Source organism: Dasypus novemcinctus, chromosome Y (genome assembly GCF_030445035.2).
Source record: "Dasypus novemcinctus isolate mDasNov1 chromosome Y, mDasNov1.1.hap2, whole genome shotgun sequence".
NCBI lineage: Eukaryota > Metazoa > Chordata > Mammalia > Cingulata > Dasypodidae > Dasypus > Dasypus novemcinctus.
In genome coordinates, this window is record NC_092216.1 from 164,196 (window position 1) to 186,215 (window position 22,020).

The following is a 22,020-nucleotide window of genomic DNA, read 5'->3' on the forward strand; positions in this document are numbered from 1 at the left end:
TGAGTGGGGTAAGTCCAATAAATCAGAGTGTAGGAGTTGAAGTCTGTTGGGGCTCAGGGCCTGGCTATCATATTGTCAGTCCAGAGATTCAAATCCCCTAGATATATCTTAAACCCCAGCACCAACTACAATTCCAATAAAGCAGCATGAAAGTCCCATGAAAAGAGATCCCATCTGAGTCCAATTCCATCACGCAGAAACACCAGTTCCAAAGAAGGGCCAACTGACATGGCAGTGAACCCCATCTGCCATGACCATAGAACCTGTGGGTCTCTTTAGCCCTCAAAAGAACCAATACCTGGGTTGTATCTACTTTATCTGTCTCTGAGACTCTGCTCAGGTATGCATGAGGGCAATCCTTCTGACAACCTCCAGACTCTTTTTTAGAAACTCATAGCCATATAAGCTCATTTCTTCTTTCCATTTCCCCCTTACATTAGGTCAAACAGCATTTTAAAGTCCTGTTATTATATGTAGACAGGGACATTCTGCTGGTCCACGTTGAACCTTTAATTCAAGGTCATTTTCTAGTTGCATCATCAGCTGGTACTTGGTGGTGATCCCTCGGTGCCAGGGAGGCTCATCCCTGGGTGTCATGTCCCATGCTGGGGGGAAGGCATTGCATTTACATGCTGAGTTTGGCTTTGAGACTGGCCACATTTGAGTAACATGAAGGCTGTCAGGAGGAAATTCCCAGGCACAGTGCTGCTCGAGGCCTTGTTCTCATTTCAGGCATATAGGCTCACAAGCATAGTCATTAGTATCAGGGGCTCACTGTTGGACTCTCATTCCTTCCTGGTTCTTACCGTTGCACCTGGGGGACTGCCGCTGCTCCCCTAGGGACCACGACAGAGCACCCCCGGCCAGGAACCCAGTACCCCCCCCAGCTGTTGTTTTTAATTGTTTCCACTATGAATATATCCAAACATTTCCATGCACCCTGGACACATGCCCTGTATAACTCCCTGTCAACCATATATCACCTGTCAATAACATCCCATACCAGTATTCCTCCGCTGCCATTGTTGAACCACTCTGTGATCCAAAACTTCCTGAAAAGTGAAGCCCAATATAATGTCAGGTTCCCTTACTAGTAAAATGGAATATAGCGATGAGTTTAAAGGTTAGATATAGAATACGTATTGATTTGGAAAAATTCTACATCCTATCTTTTTCTTTTATTTTTTCCTAATTATTGAGCTTCTCTTCACAAGAGCCCTAGATCACAGTAATTCATATATACAATATACAGTACTCCCACAGATCCACCATAAAACCTTTTCTCTTCCACAGCAATAATCTTATAACATATTCATATTATATTTACTTAAACTGATGTACAGACTCTGAGACAATAGCTTTCAAACAAGGTGACATCTGTGCTTACATTGTGGTCCATGCTTTAGGATATATGGTTTTCTAAATTTTTAGTTATCCTATGTTTTACATTATGGTTTACATTATTAGTCTGTCGTACCCTATATGTTTTTGGTGTACATCTACATATTTATTGTCTGTCATCTAGCTATCATCTATGTATCATCTATTTATCTATCTCCATCTTTCTCTATCTTTAATTATATCATCCATCCATTTTTCTATCTACCTACCTATCATTTATCTTATCTATTATCTCTGTATCTATGCATCATCTATCTATTATTACTCTATCATCTATCATCTACCTATCCATCTTCTATATATTATCTGTATCTATTATCTATCATCTATCTATTATTAATATCTATGTACCTATTATCATCTATCTAATCTATCATCTCTCTGTATCATCTGTATAGCTATTATCTATGTATCTATTTTATGTATCATCTATTATCTATATATCTATCTTTCCATCTTCTATTTTCTATTTCTCTGTGTCTATCATCCATCATCTATGTATCCATTATGTATCTAATCTGTCTATAGATGTATATATCTTTGTATCTATTCATTATCTATCACCTATATCTCTTTATCATCCCATCTATCTATCCATCATCTATTCTCTGTTACTCTGTATCCATCTATCCTCTATCCATCTATGTGTCTATTTATTATCTACTATCTACCTGTTTTGTATCTACACACCTATCTATCTGTCTCTACCTCCCTCTAATCTAACCTAGCTGTAGAACTGGTTCACGAGGGGCCAGCTTGCCCCCAGAAGAAGCCTGGCCAAGTCTGGAGACATTTCCAGTTGTCAGAGCTGGGGACAGGGTGGGGGCACGGCATCCGTGGTGGGCCTGGGGGGTTGCTCAGCCCCCCCACAACCTGGGCCCCGTCCCAGATCATCGGCCCCAAACGCCACTGAAGCTCTGCTCTAAGGAAAGCCCCCCCAGCGCCCCCAGATCCCAGCTGCCCCTGGGAAGAGCAGCGGGCCCTCAGCCCCGGGGGCACGGGCCCCCAGCCACACCCTCTGTAGGTCCCCGGCCACCTGGGCGCAGGTAGGACGTCCCAGCCGACGCCCCTTCGACGGTCGCTTGGCCTGTCGCACCTGCTGCAGGGCTCCCGGCGCACCTCTGAGAGCAGCACCTTCCGGCTCCAGCGCCCCAGGACGGCGGTGGGGCCCGACCCCCCGCACAGAGGCCCCCGGGAACCCCGGCGCCAGGCTGCTGTGTGTGTCCCACACGGAGCGCCCAGGTCTCACGAGCCCCCGGCCCGGTGTCCTGGATTGCCGAGTGCAAACAGGGGCAGGAAGGAGTCAGGTGAGCCGTTTCCACGTTTCTCTTCAATGCGCTTTTTCTTTTCTTTTACAATTTTTTTAATTAAAGTTAATAGACCACAAAGAATGTTACATTAAAAAACATAAAAACATAAAAAACATAAGAGGTTTCCATATACCCCACTCCCCACCTCCCCACCCCATCAGTTTTGTAAATTGTATTTTTTGAAGATATATACATCACAAAAAATTTTACATTAAAAAACAGGAGGTTCCCATATACCCCACTCCCCACCCCATCAGTTTTGTAAATTGTATTTTTGAAGATATATACATCACAAAAAATGTTACATTAAAAAACAGGAGGTTCCCATATACCCCACTCCCCACCCCATCAGTTTTGTGAATTGTACTTTTTTTGAAGATATATACATCACACAAAAAATGTTACATTAAAAAACGTAAGAGATCCCCATATACCTCCCCACCCCCCACCCACCCCTCCCAAACCAACAGCCTCCCCCATCATCGTGGCACGCTCATTGCACTTGGTGAACGCATTTTGTAGCACTGCTGGACCACGTGGATAATAGTTTACCCTGTAGTTTTGTGGTTTTTTTTGTCTTTATTTATTTTTTTTAATACCCTGTAGTTTTCATGCACTTTTTGTTGCTGAGGAACCAGAGCTGGGATGGAACCTGGGACCTCACATGTGGGAAGCTGGTGCTCAACCACTGAGCCATATCCCCCCCCCTGAGCTGGTGTTTTTCTTGTTTGTTCATTTGTTTGTTTTTTAAGATTTATTTTTATTTTTTTCTCTCCCCTTCCCCTCCATTGTCTGCTGTCTGTGTCCATTCACTGTGTGTTCTTCTGTGTCCGCTTGCATTCTTGTCAGCAGCATCCGGAATCTTTGTCTCTTTTTGTTGCATCATCTTGCTGTGTCAGCTCTCGGTGTGTGCGGCGCCACTCCTGGGTGGGCTGCACTTTTTTTTTGCGCTGGGCGGGCTCTCCTTGCAGGGTGCACTCCTTGCGCATGGTGCTCCCCTGTGCAGGGCACGACACTCCTTGTGCGCATCAGCACTGCACATGGGCCAGCTCCACACGGGTCAAGGAGGCCCGGGGTTTGAACCCTGGACCTCCCATGTGGTAGGCGAATGCGCTATCAGTTGAACCACATCTGCTTCCATCCTTGCTATGACATTGAGATCCTTCTTTTCTGGGGGTGCCCTGGGGCACAAAGGTGTGTTGAGCAGCATTGCTGGACTCGGCCACCGGGTGCCGGGAGCACCCCCGCCCCTTCCCTGTGACAACCCACAGTCTCCAGACGTGCCCAAGTGATGGACAGGGGACCGCGGGGCCCTGGCAGAGAACAACGGCGTGAAGAAGGTAGGAGGGCAACTGCTTTTAGAGGCAGCGTCACAAGCAGCAAGTGCACACCTGCCGGAGCAAACACACACCTGCCTGAGTAAGCACACACCTGCCTGAACGAGCACACACCTGCCTGAGCGAGCACACACCTGCCTGAGTGAGCACACACCTGCCTGGGTGAGCACACACCTGCCTGAGTGAATGCACACCTGCCTGAGTGAGCACACACCTGCCTGTGTGAGCAAAACACCTGCCTGGGCAAGCGCACACCTGCCTGGGTGAGTGCACATCTGCCTGAGCGAGCACTCACCTGCCTGAGTGAGCACACACCTGCCTGGGCGAGCACACACCTGCTTAAGTGAATGCACACCTGCCTGGGTGAGCACACACCTTCCTGAGTGAATGCACACCTGCCTGAGTGAGCACACACCTGCCTGAGTGAGCACACACCTGCCTGAGTGAATGCACACCCTGCCTGGGTGAGCACACACCTGCTTAAGTGAATGAAGTGAATGCACACCTGCCTGGGTGAGCACACACCTTCCTGAGCAAATGCACACCTGCCTGAGTGAGCACTCACCTGCCTGAGTGAATGCACACCTGCCTGAGTGAGCACACACCTGCTTAAGTGAATGCACACCTGCCTGGGTGAGCACACACCTGCCTGAGCAAGGAGGGATGGGGATATAGTGTACCCCTGAAGGATCAGTCCTGCCTGGGTGAGCACACACCTGCTTAAGTGAATGCACACCTGCCTGGGTGAGCACACACCTTCCTGAGTGAATGCACACCTGCCTGAGTGAGCACACACCTGCCTGAGTGAGCACACACCTGCCTGAGTGAATGCACACCTGCCTGGCTGAGCACACACCTGCTTAAGTGAATGCACACCTGCCTGGGTGAGCACACACCTTCTTGAGTGAATGCACACCTGCCTGAGTGAATGCACACCTGCCTGAGTGAGCACACACCTGCCTGAGTGAATGCACACCTGCCTGAGTGAGCACACACCTGCCTGGGCGAGCACACACCTGCTTAAGTGAATGCACACCTGCCTGAGCGAGCACACACCTGCCTGAGCAAGGAGGGATGGGGATATAGTTTACCCCTGAAGGATCAGTCTGGGTTTTGGGTGTGGGGTCCTACCATCAGCCTGTTTAGGTTTTGGGGTGTGTGTTTCTACCGTCAGCCATTTAGGTTTTGGGGTGCAGATTCCTACCGTCAGCCTGCTTAGGTTTGGGGTGCGTGTTCCTACCATCATCCTGTTTAGGTTTGAGGTGCATGTTCCTTCCGCCAGCCTGTTTAGGTTTTGGGGTGCAGGTAGAGCTCGGGGCTGACGGGGTCCCGGCTGTGCCGTCCTCACCTGGCGGGGGGCAGCGAAGAAGACACGCAGGTGGCTTCTTGTTCTGCCACCGGGCCCACGCCAGGAGCCGGCAGGGGCACCCCAAAAACCTGCACGGCCTCACGCGGCGGGCGGAGGGGGCCCCCAAGGCGGGGCCGTGGCAAGTTGCCCCGACTTGGCCCTTATTCGGGAGTGGGGCCTGTGCAGCTGGAGGCACGTCTGGTCATGGGATTGGTGGACCCTAAATCCAAAGACATTGTTGCCAAGGAAGAAGAGAGAGACAGGGGCACCCGCAGGCTGGTGGACCGGACATGGGGGTAGGCCACACGAGCCGGGGGCCTGGGGCCACAGGAAAGCAGGAGAGGCAGGAGCCCGTCAACCCCGGGGGCCCTGCCCATATCTGACCTGGCCTCGGGGCCAGGAGAGAATTGGGGTGTTGTTTTAAGCCTCGCTGCGCGGTGTTTGCTGTTCCACCAGCAGGAAATGGAAAGCTCCCACTCGCTCTTTAAAAATAAGTACGGGGAAGCGGACTTGGCCCAGTGGTTAGGGCGTCCGCCTACCACGTGGGAGGTCCACGGTTCAAACCCCGGACCTCCTTGACCCGTGTGGAGCTGGCCCATGTGCAGTGCTGATGCGCGCAAGGAGTGCAGTGCCACGCAGGGGTGTCCCCCACGTAGGGGAGCCCCACGTGCAAGGAGTGCGCCCCGTAAGGAGAGCCGCCCAGTGTGAAAGAAAGTGCAGCCTACCCAGGAATGGCGCCACACACACGGAGAGCTGACACAAGATGACGCAACAAAAAGAAACACAAGTTCCTAGTGCCAATGATAAGGATAGAAGCGGACAAAAAAGAACATGCAGCAACATAGACACAGAGAGCAGACAACAGAGGGTGGGGGATCAAAAATGAAGTCTTATATATTTCCAAATTCAGTTAATCGGAAAAGAAATACAGTGATGGGTTTAAAGATTAGAAATGGAATACATACAATTAAGAAAAACTAGAATAGAGTAAAAGTAAATAGGGGTATTAAAAAACGAAAAACACAGAGGCTTGTTTTTGACGTTTTGCATTTCCTCACTGCAATAAGTGTGGTATGTACAGTGGCAAGGCAGTTCCTTTCATTTCTTCTTTATTTCAACTTCAAAAAACAAAATAGTCCAAAGGCAGCTTCACAAACTCAAAAATTCCTGGGCAGGCACGTTTATCTCATCTAATCCTAAAAACAAACGAAAGTGTTTCTCCGGTGTTCAGAAAGATACATAAATGAGCCCAGATTGGTGAAATGATATGACCAAGGTCCGCTTGTTAATGAAGGAAATGAGAAAAAAAAAGCTTAATCATAGTCACATCCCAAACAACGAAATCCCTTAATCGCTTTTTTTGTTGTTGTTCTTTAGCCTTGGTATAGTATGGTCTTTGCTACAAAAACATTACCTTGTTATTGTTAACTATAGTCTGTAAGTTACGGTGGTTGCGTTTTCTCCATGTTTCGCCACATTTTTAACATCTTGACATAGAGAACTTTCTTGTATTTGTATGATCAATCACCACCCTCTTCTACCACCCAAATCACTGTTATACAGCCCCGAGATTCTCCTCTGGCTTCTTTTTCTCCTTCTTTTTTTTTCAGCAAACGTATTTATTTCCAACATGATTCTTTTGAGAGTATAAATACACAAACTGAATTTCAGTGGATGTATTTACTTCATTTTCAGTCTATAAGAATTTATATAGGCTGCCTGTAAAATGACATTTTGAGACAATTGAGGAAATTTTATTTTAGATAGGTCATAAGGTGACACAGCAGGATTATAAATAATTTTGTGATTATATAAGAAAAACCTATTTTTAGAAATGCCTACCAAGCCTATTATGTAGGGGTAAAATTACATAAAGTCCGGTATTTATTTTAAAATAAATACAAACAATGACAAAAGAATGAATCTAGATAATATATCTATGTAGATTCACCATAGATCACATTTTTTAAAAAATCATAAATGTTTTATTGCACTGCATAGAGATATACCTATACTTAAAATACCTGCTTTTCAAAGAATTAAAACAAAAATAATCTCTGCTTGTTGACTTCACTATTAAGTTCTGACCTGGATAAATAAAATATGGAAAATCTTGCAGCATGAACAGATGGAGTGTTTACCTGCTTCAGAAAAAGAATTTTTAAAAAATTTTCTCTCTCCTCACCCCCTCCACCCCGGTTGTCTGCTCTCTGTGTCCATTCGCTGTGTGTTCTTCTGTGTCGGCTTCTGTTCTTGTCAGCGGCACCTGGAATCTGTGTCTTTTTGTTGCGTCATCTTGCTGTGTCAGCTCTCCGTGTGTGTGGCCCCACTCCTGGGCAGGCTGAACTTTCTTTTGCTCTGGGCAGCTCTCCTTGCGGGGTGCACTCCTTGCACGTGGGGCTCCCCTACACAGGGGACACCCCTGCGTGGCACGGCACTCCTTGCGCGCATCAGCACTGTGTGTGGGTCTGGCTTCTTTCAACTAACATTATCCTCCCTAGTCGACCCCTTTTAGCCACAACCCACTTGCTTTTTGAAATGCCTAAAATTCCTGCACAACTCCATCCTTTGACTTAAGACGTGTGGCTAAAACACAATAGAAATTGTAGCATTGATGGGGAGACAACGGCCATAGGAGTTGCTGAGGGCAGGGAGAGGGAAGAAGAGGTGTGATGTGGGGGCATTTTCAGGACTTGGAGTTGTCCTGGGAGGTGCTGCAGAGACAGATGCTGGACATTATATATGCTGCCATAAACCAATGAATGGACTGGGGAAGATTGTAGACTGCAATGTAAACTATAATCCATGTAGTGCAGCAGTGCTCCAAAATGTATTCACCAAATGCAAGACAATGTAAATTCTAATCCATGTGGTGCAGCAGTGCTCCAAAACGTATTCACCAAATGCAATGAATGTGCCACGATGATGAAAGAGGTTGTGGATGTGGGAGGAGTGGGGGTGGGGGGGTATATGGGAATCTCTTTTATTTTTTAATATAACATTAAAAAAAATAAAGAGATTGTAGGAAAAATAAAACAAAATAAAATGGAAAACCCCCCCACAATGGATTAGGTCCGATTGTGGGCATAAGGTTTGGGGAAGGCAAACCTTACCCCCCTGAGGTAAGGGGGACTCGACAGGGATCCCCCAGTCCCCCTTGCCCCAGGGCACACGGTGAGGAGGGGAGGGGGCTGCTGGACAAAACCAGCTGACACACGCTCTGGGGCGCGGGCCACTCGACGTTCTCGGGCCAGTGTCCTCGGCTTCCCCTGGGAGCCGGGCGGGTCAGGCAGGTGTGCAAAAAGGCGGAAATAAGAAAGGAAGGTGGACGGCCCACCTTGCCATGCCGTATGGGACAGAGACCCCGTAAGGGTCGTTGGGGAAACTGGGATCAGCTCGGGTCATGCTGGCCGTTGACTGGAGTCCCAGCCTTGGGGAAACCCCAGGTTAACTTGTAGACTTTCTGACCCGTGGAGATGCAAATGCTCTCTGCTCTAGGGCACAGGTGACCCGAAACGTTTGCAGCCCTTTGGGCCAGCATCTCACCCTAGCCCTACCACTGGGTGCCACGCCTGGTTGAATAAACGCGTCGGCACCCGCCCCTGCTCGAGTTGCCTGAGAATCACGATGTTACCTTTGTCAAAACGGCTTGGACGGTGTCGGAGGGTGTCAGAGGGTGTGCCGAGACCCCTAAGTGGACCCTTCCGGTGGAACCCTCTGAACTGTGTGACTGGAAAAGTGAATTTTAGAAGGTTCGGCCAGGTTCCCAGAGTGGATTCCAGGGAGCACGAAAACGATATCTTTGCTCTCTACAGCTTGTCTATTTTTCTTTCCTTTCCCTGATTCTCTTGTTTGGTTTCCATCTGGCATATATATATATATATATATTTTTTTTTTAACATTTAAAGAAAATGTTACATTAAAAAAATGTAAAAGTTTCCCATATATCCCCATCTGGCCAATATATTATTCCTCATTTGTAGCAGCAGGGAACTTGATTTTAGGGTCGAAATGTCTGGTGCTTTCTGACTAAGGGATGACGGAGATATTTACTCTGGAGGGTGAGAGATGACAGGGCCCATTCATTCATCTTGTTGTTTCTCTGCTTGTATATTTCGGAGTTCACATCAGTGATGATTTCTGTGCCCACTGGGAAGCAGGCGGCTCTCCGAGGCCCAGCGCCGTGGAGATGTGTGTTTCTGAACATACTTTTGACTGTGGCCGATGTGGGAGGACTGAAGCTGGAAGCTTTCTGTGTCTGTAAATCATACGGGCTATGACCGCTCATGTGTCAGGGTGAAATATTTGCTACATCTGGAAGGTATTAACAAATTAGATTATTACATCTCTTAAACTAAAGGAGTTCTGTTTTCATTGGTTTATAGAGATGAAAAAGCACTTACATATAAATCTAATAGTCCCCAAGATCAAAGAACAAAGAAACACAACTTCTACTACTTTAAATGTGCTATATATTTTAAAAACCCTCCTTATAGAAACTGCTAGCTCAGATGCTTTTTGACAATCCTAGTTTAAATAAGAAGGGTGACTTTATTGATAGTTCAGACCGGTTTAATTATTATAGGTTAAGGAAAAAAATCCAGCTATATGTCTTTTCTCTTTTATAGGCTAAATATGAAACAAGCAGACTTTTCATTTTCTTCATATTGGTTTACTGACAAAATAAACATGACTCCTCTGCAAGGCGTCTTTGGGACATGGAGCTGCCCTGGATGGTGCTTCAGGGGCAATCACCGGACATTGTAAATCCTCACAGGGCCCACTGGATGGAATGGGGGAGAGTATGGGCCATGGTGTGAACCATTGTCTATGAGGTGCAGAGGTGCCCAAAGATGTACTTACCAAATCCAATGGATGTGTCATGATGATGGGAACGAGTGTTGCTGGGGGGGGGAGTGGTGGGGTGGGGGTGGTGGGGTTAAATGGGTCCTCATATATTTTTTTTTAATGTAATATTTTTACAGAATCAATAATAAAAAAATAAATTTAAAAAAAGATTTAAGCTATGAAAAATATAAATTTGTGTTAGTTGAATCATCATTTTGACAATTTTTAATTTCAACAGTAATCATGTTTTTTAGTATAGAAGTTTAAAAATAATTTCCAAGGTCCTTAGGTCACTTAAAAACCAGGATTAGTGTGGAAATGAGTTGCTGGATAGTCATGGCATATCTAGAAACTCCTAAGTATGATAGAATAGTGAACCACTCACACTTACCTCCAGCTTAGCAGAGATTTCACCCATGTAGACGTCAACTCACAACCTTCCTCTCCTCCCAACTTCCTTTAGGCTTCTTCTGTCACTTTTACTGAATCTGTGGTTGGTGTATGCTCAGGAGACTTGAATCTCTGGACTGCCCATGTGCCAGCTGGGCCCTGAGCCTCAGCAGAGTTGCAGCTCCTACCCTCTGGTTCGTTGGACCTATCCAGGTCAGCTAACAGAAAGGTGAAGAAGGTCAACCACCACACCAGGGAACCAAGAGTGCCTACAGCTGCAAGCAGGAGAATCCCTTCCATCAGCCATGTGAGATCTAAGACCCTCTTGATATAGAGGTGGAGTGGACATCACCATCCCAGGGTCCACAGGATGGAAGAATAAAATATGGATTAAAGTGGACTGACTGATATTCTACTATAGAACTATGGTGACCCTAGTAATAGAAGAAACTGTAGCACTGATGTGGAGACAGTGGCCACGGGAGGTGCTGAGGGCAGGGAGAGGGAGGAAGAGGTGTGATGTGGGGGCATTTTCAGGACTTGGAGTTGTCCTGAATGATCTTGCAGGGACAGATGCTGGACATTCTATATCCCATCATAACCCCCTAGGTGGACTGGGGGAGAGTGTGTACCACAATGTGGACTGTTAACCGTTTGGTGCGGCGATGCTCTGGGGTGTGTTCGCCAAGTGCAATGAGTGTGCCACGGTGGTGGTGAGGGGTTGTTGATGTGGGAGGAGTGAGGTGAGGGGATGTGGGGGGGGGTATATGGGAACCTCTTATAATTTTTGAATGCAACATTAAAAAAAAAGCACAAAAAAGAATAGTGGACCACTGATTAGTGAGCATGATTTCTTTAAAAAGATTTATTTATTAGTAAGCATGATTTTAGGTTATAGAGACCTAAATGCTTCTCATTTTTGTGTTACATTTTCGGGTCATGCTAATGAATGTGGTCATTTTTTTCCACCTTAACACATGGGTAGTTGCACAAAGTTGTGTTTTTGCCTTCACGAGCTTGGCCAGCCTGCTGAAGTGCTGGCATGGGACAGCTCCAGTTTTCACCCCCAGCTTCCTTTATGAGTACACAAAGACCAAGAATCAGAAAAGCGCTCCTGTGTGTGCAAGGAACGACTTGCGTTTTTGTTTTATCAGGTTAAAAGAGGGCCGTTTTTTCTCCTGGAGTATCTGGTTGTTCTGCAGGTGAGAGAGGAGAGGAGGAGAAAAAAATGATCATGGATAGAGAGAGTTGTCGAAGGTTTGCAGAAGGTACTTTTTAGTTGTGTTGGCTTATAATTTTGAGTCTGAAAAGAAACAGTGAAAAATGTTAGCATTTTGACAGGATGGGTTAATTCATGTTTTAAAAACTTGTGAAACCTGAACTGCTGAATATGATATTAATGGAACACTGGCATTTGGCTTTCTCTCTGTGTTAGTCAGGGTTCTCTAGAAAACAGAATCCACAGGAGATATCTGTCAATAGTATGAGATTTTCTAAGGGTCTCTCATGTGACCAGGGGGATGCACAAGTCCAGGTTCCGCAGGCAGGTGCAGCCAGGGGCTCCAATGAAAGTCCAATGAAGGTCCTTGATGAATTTCTGGGAGACGTTGGCTGTCCAAAGACGAGCTGGGAAATTCTCCCTGAATGCTGAAATCACTTCCCTTTCAAGGCATTCAACTGACTGGATAAGATATCCCTCATTGCCAATGGCAATTTCCCTGGTTGATGTAGATGTAATCAGCCATCTGTGCAGTAAACTCACTGGTGGCTAAAGCCCATAAATGTCCTCATATTACAATCAGTCCAGGGCATCTTGACCAGATAGCTGGCACAATTACCTGGTCGAGCTGACATATCAGCCTGACCATCATACTCTCTATTTGTTTTTAAAGATGTATTTTTTATTTATTTCTCTCCCCTTCCCCGCCCACTCCCCCAGTTGTCTGCTCTCTGTGTCCATCTGCTGTGCGTTCCGTGTCCACTTGCATTCTTGACAGTGGCACCAGGAATCTGTGTCTCTTTTTGTTGCATCATCTTGCTGCATCAGTTCTCTGTGTGTGCGGCGCCACTCCTGGGCAGGCTGCAATTTTTTCACACTGGACGGCTCTCCTTACAGGGTGCACTCCTTGTGCATGGGGCCCCCCTACATGGGGGACGCCCCTGCGTGGCGCGGCATTCCTTGTGCACATCAGCACTACACATGGGCCAGCTCCACATGGGTCAGGAGGCCCTGGGTTTGAACCCTGGACCTTGTATATGGTAGACAGACACTCTATCAGTTGAGCCAAATCCGTGTCCCCCCATCCATTTTTTTTAAAGATTTATTTTATTTTTATTATTTATTTCTCTCCCCTCCCCTCCTGCCCCAGTTGTCTGTTCTCTGTATCCATTTGCTGCATGTTATTCTTTTTGTCCGCTTCTGCTGTTGTCAGCCACATGGGAATCTGTGTTTCTTTTTGTTGAGTCATCTTGCTGCGTCAGCTCTCCGTGTGTGCGATGCCATTCCTGGGCAGGCAGCACTTTCTTTCGCGCTGGGCGGCTCTCCTTATGGAGCTCACTCCTGTGTGTGGGGCTCCCCTACACAGGGAACACCCCTGCGTGGCACGGCACTCCTTGCACGCATCAGCACTGCGCGTGGGCCAGCTCATTACATGAGTCAGGAGGCTCTGGGTTTGAATCCTGGACCTCCCATGTGGCAGGCAGATGCTCTGTCTGTTGAGCCAAATCCACTCCCCCCCCCATCCATTTTTGAACAGCAGTGTCCCTGGGTGCTCTGAGCCACCCAGGCACTTTCTAAGCCTCCCCCGAGGGACCCAACCTCACGCTTGGCCTCTGTGCCGCGCTGAGCAACACAGACTCCAGGTCCACCAGAAGCTGTGGACGGAGCCTCGTTTGGTGAAAGGGTCTTTGCGGATGGCCTCGGGTAAGATGAGGCCGTGATGGTTAGCGTGGGCCCTCGTCCAGGATGACTGGTGTGTTTGAGAAGATGGCGCGTGCGACACACAGGCGTGGAGAGGAGATGGATTGGGAAGACGGAAGCAGCGAATGGGTGATGAATCCGTGAGCCAGGGGACCCAAGGACGCTGCCACCAGAAGAGGCTGGCAGAGGCAGGATGGACCTCCCTAGAGCTGCCCACACCTTGATTTTGGCCTCCGGCCCTTGGACTGTGGGAGGACCTTGATCTGTTGCTTTAAGGCACCCAGTGAGCGGTGCTTTGTTACAGATGACGCAGGAAAGTAACAGGAAGCCCCTAAGACGTACCTCCAACCGAGCCCCACGGGCTGTTGCACAGAATTTTCTGGTCCATCACTCTAGGTGCCCGGAGAACCAGGCGTCACCTGTGACTCCTCCTCTTGGTCCAACATCCCATCAACATCCAAATGCCCCCACCCCTTCCTGCGTCTCTGTTTCCCTCCTGGTCCAGCTGCCTCCAGCTCTTCTCACATCACCAGAACAAAGTCCTGGGGATCTCCTCCATGCTCTGCTCAAGCAACCAGCAAGAACGCTGAAGAAGGCAAAGCGTGGTCAGCGCACCTCCCTGGGACCCCGCAATGGTGCAATTCTAACTGGCTTCTGTAATTCCTACCCTGTGCACATGCCTTGTACAAACACCTCCAGCATGGGCAGGGCCAGTGCATTTGGTGGCATGTCACTTCCCTGGTTAGGTTGCTAGGCGGTGGACTTTGAGTTACTTCAAAGGGAGATGACCCAGGTGGGCCTGGTCTAATCAGGTATGTCCTTCAAAAGAAGGTGAAGCCTCAGAGAACTGCTGTCCTGCTGACTCAGAGGACACAGCAAAGTTCCGTGTCGTGGAGAGGCACTGGACGCCACGTGTGGGAAACAGCTGAGCTCTGGTCAGCCTGAGTTCCAGAAGGACTGTGGACCCACCCACTGATCTGAGACTATCGGATTTATTTCTAAGTGTTTGTTAAGCCACTGAAGCTGGAGGGCCTATTTGTTACACGAGCTTAGCTTACCCTAACTGATACAAGATACTGATACATACCGGCACTGACTCAAGAGGGAATGGGATGATACATTTCCGAAGCTATTGTGGTTGGCCAAAGAAATCTGATTTATTGGACTCATCTCACTCAGCTAAGATGGAGTTGAAGAAGGACAACCACCACACCATGGAGCCTAGAGTGCCTACAACTGAAAGCGGGAGGATTGCATCCAGTATCCATGTGGAATCTGAGCCTCCTCTTGACATAGAGGTGCAATGGACACAACCAATCCAAAGTCCACAGAGAAAAGGTGGCATTGGAGTGGGAAAAGTGGACATGGTGGCTGATGGGTATGGGGAATGGCAGGAAGAGATGAGATGTGGAGGCGTCCTTGGGACATGGAGCTGCCCTGGATGGTGCTTCAGGGGCAATCACCGGACATTGTAAATCCTCCCAGGGCCCACTGGATGGAATGGGGGAGAGTATGGGCCATGATGTGGACCGTTGACCATGAGGTGCAGAGGTGCCCAGAGATGTACTTACCAAATGCAATGGATGTGTCATGATGATAGGAATGAGTGTTGCTGCAGGGGAGTGGTGGGTGGGGGTGGTGGGGTTGAATGGGTCCTCATATATTTTTTTTAATGTAATATTTTTACAGAATCAATAATAAAAAAAATTAAAAAAAAAAAAGAAAGCTGGTCTCTTTATTACATAGAGCAGCTTTGAGAGATGCAGTAACATTCTCTGCGGAGCCACTTCTCACCCGGCGCTTGATGAAAGCAACGGTGGAGTATTGATGTTAGCAGAGGGAAAGAGGTAAGGCTTCCTTCTTTCTCACCTCCTCTGGCCCTCATGCCACCATGTTCACCAAAGGAAACACAGTGCTCCGAGGCCAAAGTGTCGGGAGATGCTGATCAGAGTTCCGTTTTCATTACTTCATCTCACGGAATAAGCCTGATGCCACGGAGAGGAGGGACCGATGGATATGAGCTCTTGTGCTCCACTGGTGGCCGAGTGACTATCCCTTTTGTTTTTGATTTTCCTGTTTTTCTTTCGGTCTAGAGAGAACAGGGGGTTTCCAGGTTTTTGTTTTTAATAGAAGTAAAAGAATTTATAATCACACTTGTTTGTACACACATATATTTTTTGAAGGACACAACCGAAAATAATATTAGCTTTCTATTTTGAGGAAATGGACATATGGACAACTTGAGAAAGGAAAGAGATTTCCCATTGTCCACATTTATTTTAACGTTTTTCTTCCTCTTTATTTTCTTTTAAATGGTACATTAAAAAAACATGAGGTCCCCATATACCCCCCACCCCCCTCACCCCACTCCTCCCACATCAACAACATTTTCCATCATTGTGGCATGCCCACTGCACCTGGTGAATACATCTTGGAGCACTGCTGCACCACGTGGACAGTCGTCTACACTGTAGTCTACACTCTCCCCCAGGCCACCCCGTAGGACATGGCAGGACACACAATGTCCAGCATCACTTCTCGGCCTTTTGGCTAAGATCAAGTGTAGTATCTGTTCTTACCGGTTGCCAGGTTTTTATGAAGAGACAAGGGTGAGAATGTGAGCGCAAAGGTGATTTTTTGGCAACCGTGAGTGTGGCTTTGATAAAGGCGTGGTGTGTGAGGCACTTTGGAACCAGAGGCAGCTTCCTGTTTCCAGGCCAGGAGGTCCCTGTGTGAGGATGTCCAATCAGCGGGGTGTCGTTTCCTAGTCTCCTGTGTGAAGAGACACAAGAAGAGGGTCAGGCGTATCACTTTTTCAGAGATTTAGAGACACACTCGTGGCCAGGAAGAGTTTCCTCCATTGGTTCAAACCTTAGAGGGACGCAGTTCCTGAAAAACTTACTGGGAAGTAGGAAGGCGAGTCTCTGCTGCTCTGTGTGATGGCACAGCAAAGAGCAAATCTCTTGAGCCACCCCAGTTCCACTCAATTCCACTCAAGGGAGGATGCCTCCTTTTCATAAATCCCCAGGTGCAAATGATTGCAGTTGGAGTAACCGTTCATTATTGGGTAGTAGCAATAGCTGACATCTGTAGAGCTTCTTACAGTTTACATAGTGGGATCAGAGTGGCCGAAGAGATTCGCTCTTTGCTGTGCCATCACAAGTTGTAGCAGAGACCCCTACCTGCTGTTTCCCACAGTGGGGTTTGGTAAGACGGGACAGAGAACTGTTGCACCAACTTCTCGCTCTCTGCCTTTGTAGGTATATCTCAGAATTCTTGACAAAGCTGGGAGCCAAGGAAAAGACAAGATCTGATTACTCATGAGAGCAGCAGGAGCCCTCACACTTTTTTTTTTACGTACCAGGGATTGAACCCAGGACCTCTTGCCTGGGAGGCAGGCGCTCAACCACTGAGCAACACCCATTCCCCAATGTCGGTTTTTTTGTTTGTTTTTTTCAAATTCTACTCAACTTATTCATTTAAAAAAAATATTACATTCAAAAAATATGAGGTCCCCATTCACCCCCACCGCCCCCACCCCACCACTCCGCCCACAGTAACACTCTCCCCCATCATCATGACACATCCATTGCATCTGGTGAGTACATCTCTGGGCATCGCTGCACCCCATGGCCTGTGGTCCACACCATAGCCCACGCTCTCCCACGTTCCATCCAGGGGGCCATGGGAGGACATACAATGTCCGGCAATTGTCCCTGTAGCACCACCCAGGACAACTCCAAGACCTGAAATTGCCTCCACATCTCATCTCTTCCTCCCATTCCCTGCTGTTTGTTTGTTTTTAGGAAGCACTGGGGATCGAACCCAGGACCTCTCATGGGAAGCAAGTGCTCGACTACTTGAACTACATCCACTCCCCCTTAGCATCTTTAAGCAAAACCAAATGAACAGAAGGAGCTTCTGTTTATTTTTACCAAATCCATTCTCTCACAGCTCTGGAGCCAGAAGTTGGATCTCGAGGTGTGGGCAGGGCTCTGCGCCCTCGGGGGTCTCTTTAGGGGAGGGTATTTCCTGCCTCTTCCAGCATCTGGGGGCCCAGGTGCTTTTAGAGAGATAGATGATGAATAGATAATGGATAGATAGATAGATAGATAGATAGATAGATAGATAGATAAATGATGGATAGATAATGGATGGAAAGATAGATGATGGATGGATCGATGATGGATGGATAGATGATAGATGGGTAGATAGATAAACAGATGATAGATGATGGATGGATGATGGATAGCTAGATGATAGATGATAGATAGATGATAGATGGGTGGATGGATAGATGAGAGATGATGGATGGATGGATGGATGGAAGGATGGGTGGATAGATGGAGAGATGATAGATAGGTAGATGATGGATGGATAGATAGATGATGGATGGATCGATGATGGATGGATAGATGATAGATGGGTAGATAGATAAATAGATGATAGATGATGGATGGATGATGGATAGCTAGATGATAGATGATAGATAGATGATAGATGGGTGGATGGATAGATGAGAGATGATGGATGGATGGATGGATGGATGGAAGGATGGGTGGATAGATGGAGAGATGATAGATAGGTAGATGATGGATGGATAGATAGATGATGGATAGACAGATGATGGATGGGTAGATAGATAGAGATAGATGATAGATGATGGATGGATGATGGATAGATGATAGAAAGATGATAGATGATAGATGGTTGGATGGATGGATAGATAGGTGATAGATAATAGATGACAGATGGATGAATGGATGGATAGGTGATAGATGATGGATGGGTGGATGGATAGATGGAGAGATGATAGGTGGGTAGATACATAGATGTTGGATGGGTAGATATTGATGATACATTAGATGGATAGGTAGACAAGTAGATGATAGATAAGAGATGGATATAGATGATAGAGTAGATTGGTAGACAGAAAGATGATAGAAGATAGATGATAGACACACAGACAGACAGACAGACAGACAGACAGACAGATAGATAGATAATAGATGGATGACTTCTTGGCTTGTGGCCGCAGCACCCCAGTGTGGCTCCATCTCTCCTCTGACTCCCCTTTTGTCCTTCATGGGGCCTTGCCATTGAATTTAGGGCCTGAGTAGTGCAGGATAGCCCAGTCTCGAGATCCTTATACCTGCAGGGTTCTCTCTTCAAACAAGGCCCCCTTTCTGAGGTTCTGACTAGACATGGACTTGGGGGAGGAGAGCACCATAAACCCACTGTGGCTTCCATCCCTCTTCTCCTGCCCGTGATGATTCCAGTCTTGGCGAAGGACTCGAGAGCCATGTTTGCTCCACTCTGGGATGGGCAGAATCATCTAGAAAGATGGCCCTCGTGGGGTTGGCTTAGCCCTCAGCTCTTGGGGACCCCCGTAGTGAGGCATGGTGGGTGCTTCATTTTGGCGAGACCCTCCCTTGCCACAGGCTCTTCCCACGCTCCTCTCCTGATGTGAATTTGGGGCTCCCAGTGTACTGAAGGCTTGAGGGTCACCTGTATCCCCAGGGGGTGGCGTCCCCCAGCTGCTCAGAGCCATACCCTCTCAGCCCCTTGCCAGTGCCGCCCTGGCCCTTGGGCAACAGGCACACTGCATCAAGGGCTTTGATTTCCTTAGGTCTTGGTCCAGCCACTGGCCCGGGAAAGGCACTGGCAAGACTGGACATGTGGATGTTTTCTTGGCTTGAAGTGACGGCAGGGAGCAGGTAGGGTAAGAAGCCAAAGACTGCGAGGTGCCCCTGACCTCACGCCCGTGTTTCCGAGGGCGGGTCATCACTGAGGAGCTGCTATTGGCACCTCCTGCCATCAATCACCCCCTGGGCCAAATGGGGGGTGCAATACCTAAAGGGGTCAGGTGTGGAAGGAAGCAGGGGGGCTGGCGTTCTTCAATGGGGACCCCCAGGGAACATCTGCAATGCCGGGGGTTACTTTTGGTTGTAGAAACTGTGGGGGTGGATGCTCCTGGCATTCAGGGGGTGGAAAACAGGAATGCTGCTCCACGTCCTGCAGTGCACAGGACGCCACCGCCCCAGAGTGTCATCCAGCCCCAAAGCATGAGACCCTCGGTCTATCTATTAATCAATCAGTCTATCATCTATCTTTCTATCCATCCATCCATTATCTATCTCTCTCTCTCTCTCTCTCTATCTATCTATCTATCTATCTACCTATCTATATCTATCTCTCTCTCCTTCTATCATCTATCTCTCTCTATTATCTTTCTTTCTATCCACCCATCCATCCATTATCTATCTCTCTATCATCTTTCTTTCTATCCATCTATCTATCCATCTATGCTTCAATCTATACTTCGATCTATCCTCTGTCCTCTATTATCTATAATCTCTATCTGTCTATCATCTATCATCTATATCTATCTATCATTTATCTATTATCTATATCATTATCTATTGTCTATAGTTATCTATCATCTATCTATCAGCTTTGTATCTATCTCTCTTCTATTGTTATCTTCTACCTTCTTTCATCCATCATCTGCCTCTATCCATTATCATCAGCCATTTATCATCTCTATCTATCTATTCTTTATCTATCACCTATCATCTATCATCTATATCTGTCTACCACCTGTTATCTACAGTTATCTATCATCTTCATATCTATCTCTTCTATTGTACATCTTCTACCTTCTATTATCCATCATCTGAATTATCATTTATCCATCATCATCATCATCAGTTATTTATCATCTATACTCATCACCCATCCATCCATTCATCCATCCATCCATCCATCCATCCATCCATCCATCCCTCTGTCCATCCATAGCAAAGTTTCCTAACTGAAGGCGAATCTGCCCCCAGGGGACACTTGGCAATATCTGGGGACACTTTTTGGGTAATCACTGGCAGGGAGGGGATGCTCCTGGCCTTGGGTGGTGGCGTCCAGGGGTTGCCGCTCAGCACCACGCCCCCAAGGGTCATCCTGCCCAAAGGTCGGTATTGCCGAGGTCGGAACAGCTGGTCGAGGTCCAGCCGCGTTAACCAATAAACTAGCCCTGTGTTCTCAGCCAGGGCAGTTTTCCTCCCCCTGTCCTGGGGACATTAGGCAATTCCTGGCGACATTTTCGGTTGTCGTGATGGGAAAGGGCTGCTCCTGGCATCTGCTGGGCTGAGCCCAGGAAGGCTGCTAAACAGCCTAGGGTGCCCAGGACGTGCCCTTTGCAGAGAATTGCCCACCCCTGATGTCCATGGTGCAAGGAGCAGGGGACCCCGACCAGCAGCCTTGCTCTCCGCTGCTGGGGCTCCAGTCCTACCTGGCCCTTGTGCCTGGCCACGCCCCCTCGGAGCTGCCTCTCTCCCCGGAGACCCTCCCCCAGGATTCTGGACTTCAGGTGCACTCTTGAAAGTGCCTGGCCAGTTTACCTGAGGCTTCCTCGCCTGCAGACCGGCCGATGGTCTGGGTCCACTGCCCACTCAGCTCTCTGTGGAGGAGCCAGTTTATCTGTGCACATCCTGCCCGAAACCAGGACTGGACCTGCAGTGAATCCTGTGGCCCACCTGTCCAACACTGCTGAACATAGCTTTCTCTGTCCTCACAGTCCCATCCATCCTCCGAGACCCCCAGGGCCACACCCCTGCTTTGGCCTTGACCTGGAGGGCATGTGAGTTGTGGCCGGCCAGCTGCTGAGAACCACACACCTTGGCCTGTGTCTCCACCTCCGTCACCCCATTGCCCTCCCTGTGGGAGCTAGAGGAGGATGGAGGAGATGAGGCATGGGGGGAAGGTGTAGTATGGGGGGAACGTGTGGCATGGAGGAGGTGAGGTATGGAGCAGGCGAGGGATGAGGAGGTGAGGCATAAGGGGTTGTGAGGCATGGGAGGAGGTGAGGCATGGAGGAGATGAGGCATGGAGGAGGTGAGGCATGGAGGAGATGAGGCATGGAGGAGGTGAGGCATGGAGGAGATGAGGCATGGAGGAGGTGAGGCATGGAGGAGATGAGGCATGGAGGAGATGAGGCATGGAGGAGGTGTGGCATGGAGGAGGTGAGGCATGGAGGAGGTGAGGCATGGAGGAGGTGTGGCATGGAGGAGGTGAGGCATGGAGGAGGTGTGGCATGGAGGAGGTGAGGCATGGAGGAGGTGAGGCATGGAGGAGGTGTGGCATGGAGGATATGAGGCATGGAGGAGATTGAGGCATGGAGGAGGTGAGGCATGGAGGAGGTGGGGCATGGAGGAGGTGGGGCATGGAGGAGGTGAGTGAAGGGGAGATGAGTGATGTTGGGAGATGAATGAAGGTGGAAGGAGAGGCATGGAGGAGGTGAGGCATGGAGGAGGTGAGGCATGGAGGAGATGAGGCATGGAGGAGATGAGGCATGGAGGAGGTGAGGCATGGAGGAGGTGGGGCATGGAGGAGGTGAGGCATGGAGGAGGTGTGGCATGGAGGAGGTGAGGCATGGAGGAGGTGAGGCATGGAGGAGGTGAGGTATGGAGG

The 22,020-nt window shown here is 48.3% G+C and overlaps 1 pseudogene; it reads left to right on the plus strand.

Annotated features, from left to right (window-relative positions):
• Positions 1-16,084: 16,084 nt before the first annotated feature.
• On the plus strand, positions 16,085-16,193 carry LOC139438447 (U2 spliceosomal RNA; annotated as a pseudogene).
• The last annotated feature ends 5,827 nt before the right edge of the window (positions 16,194-22,020 follow it).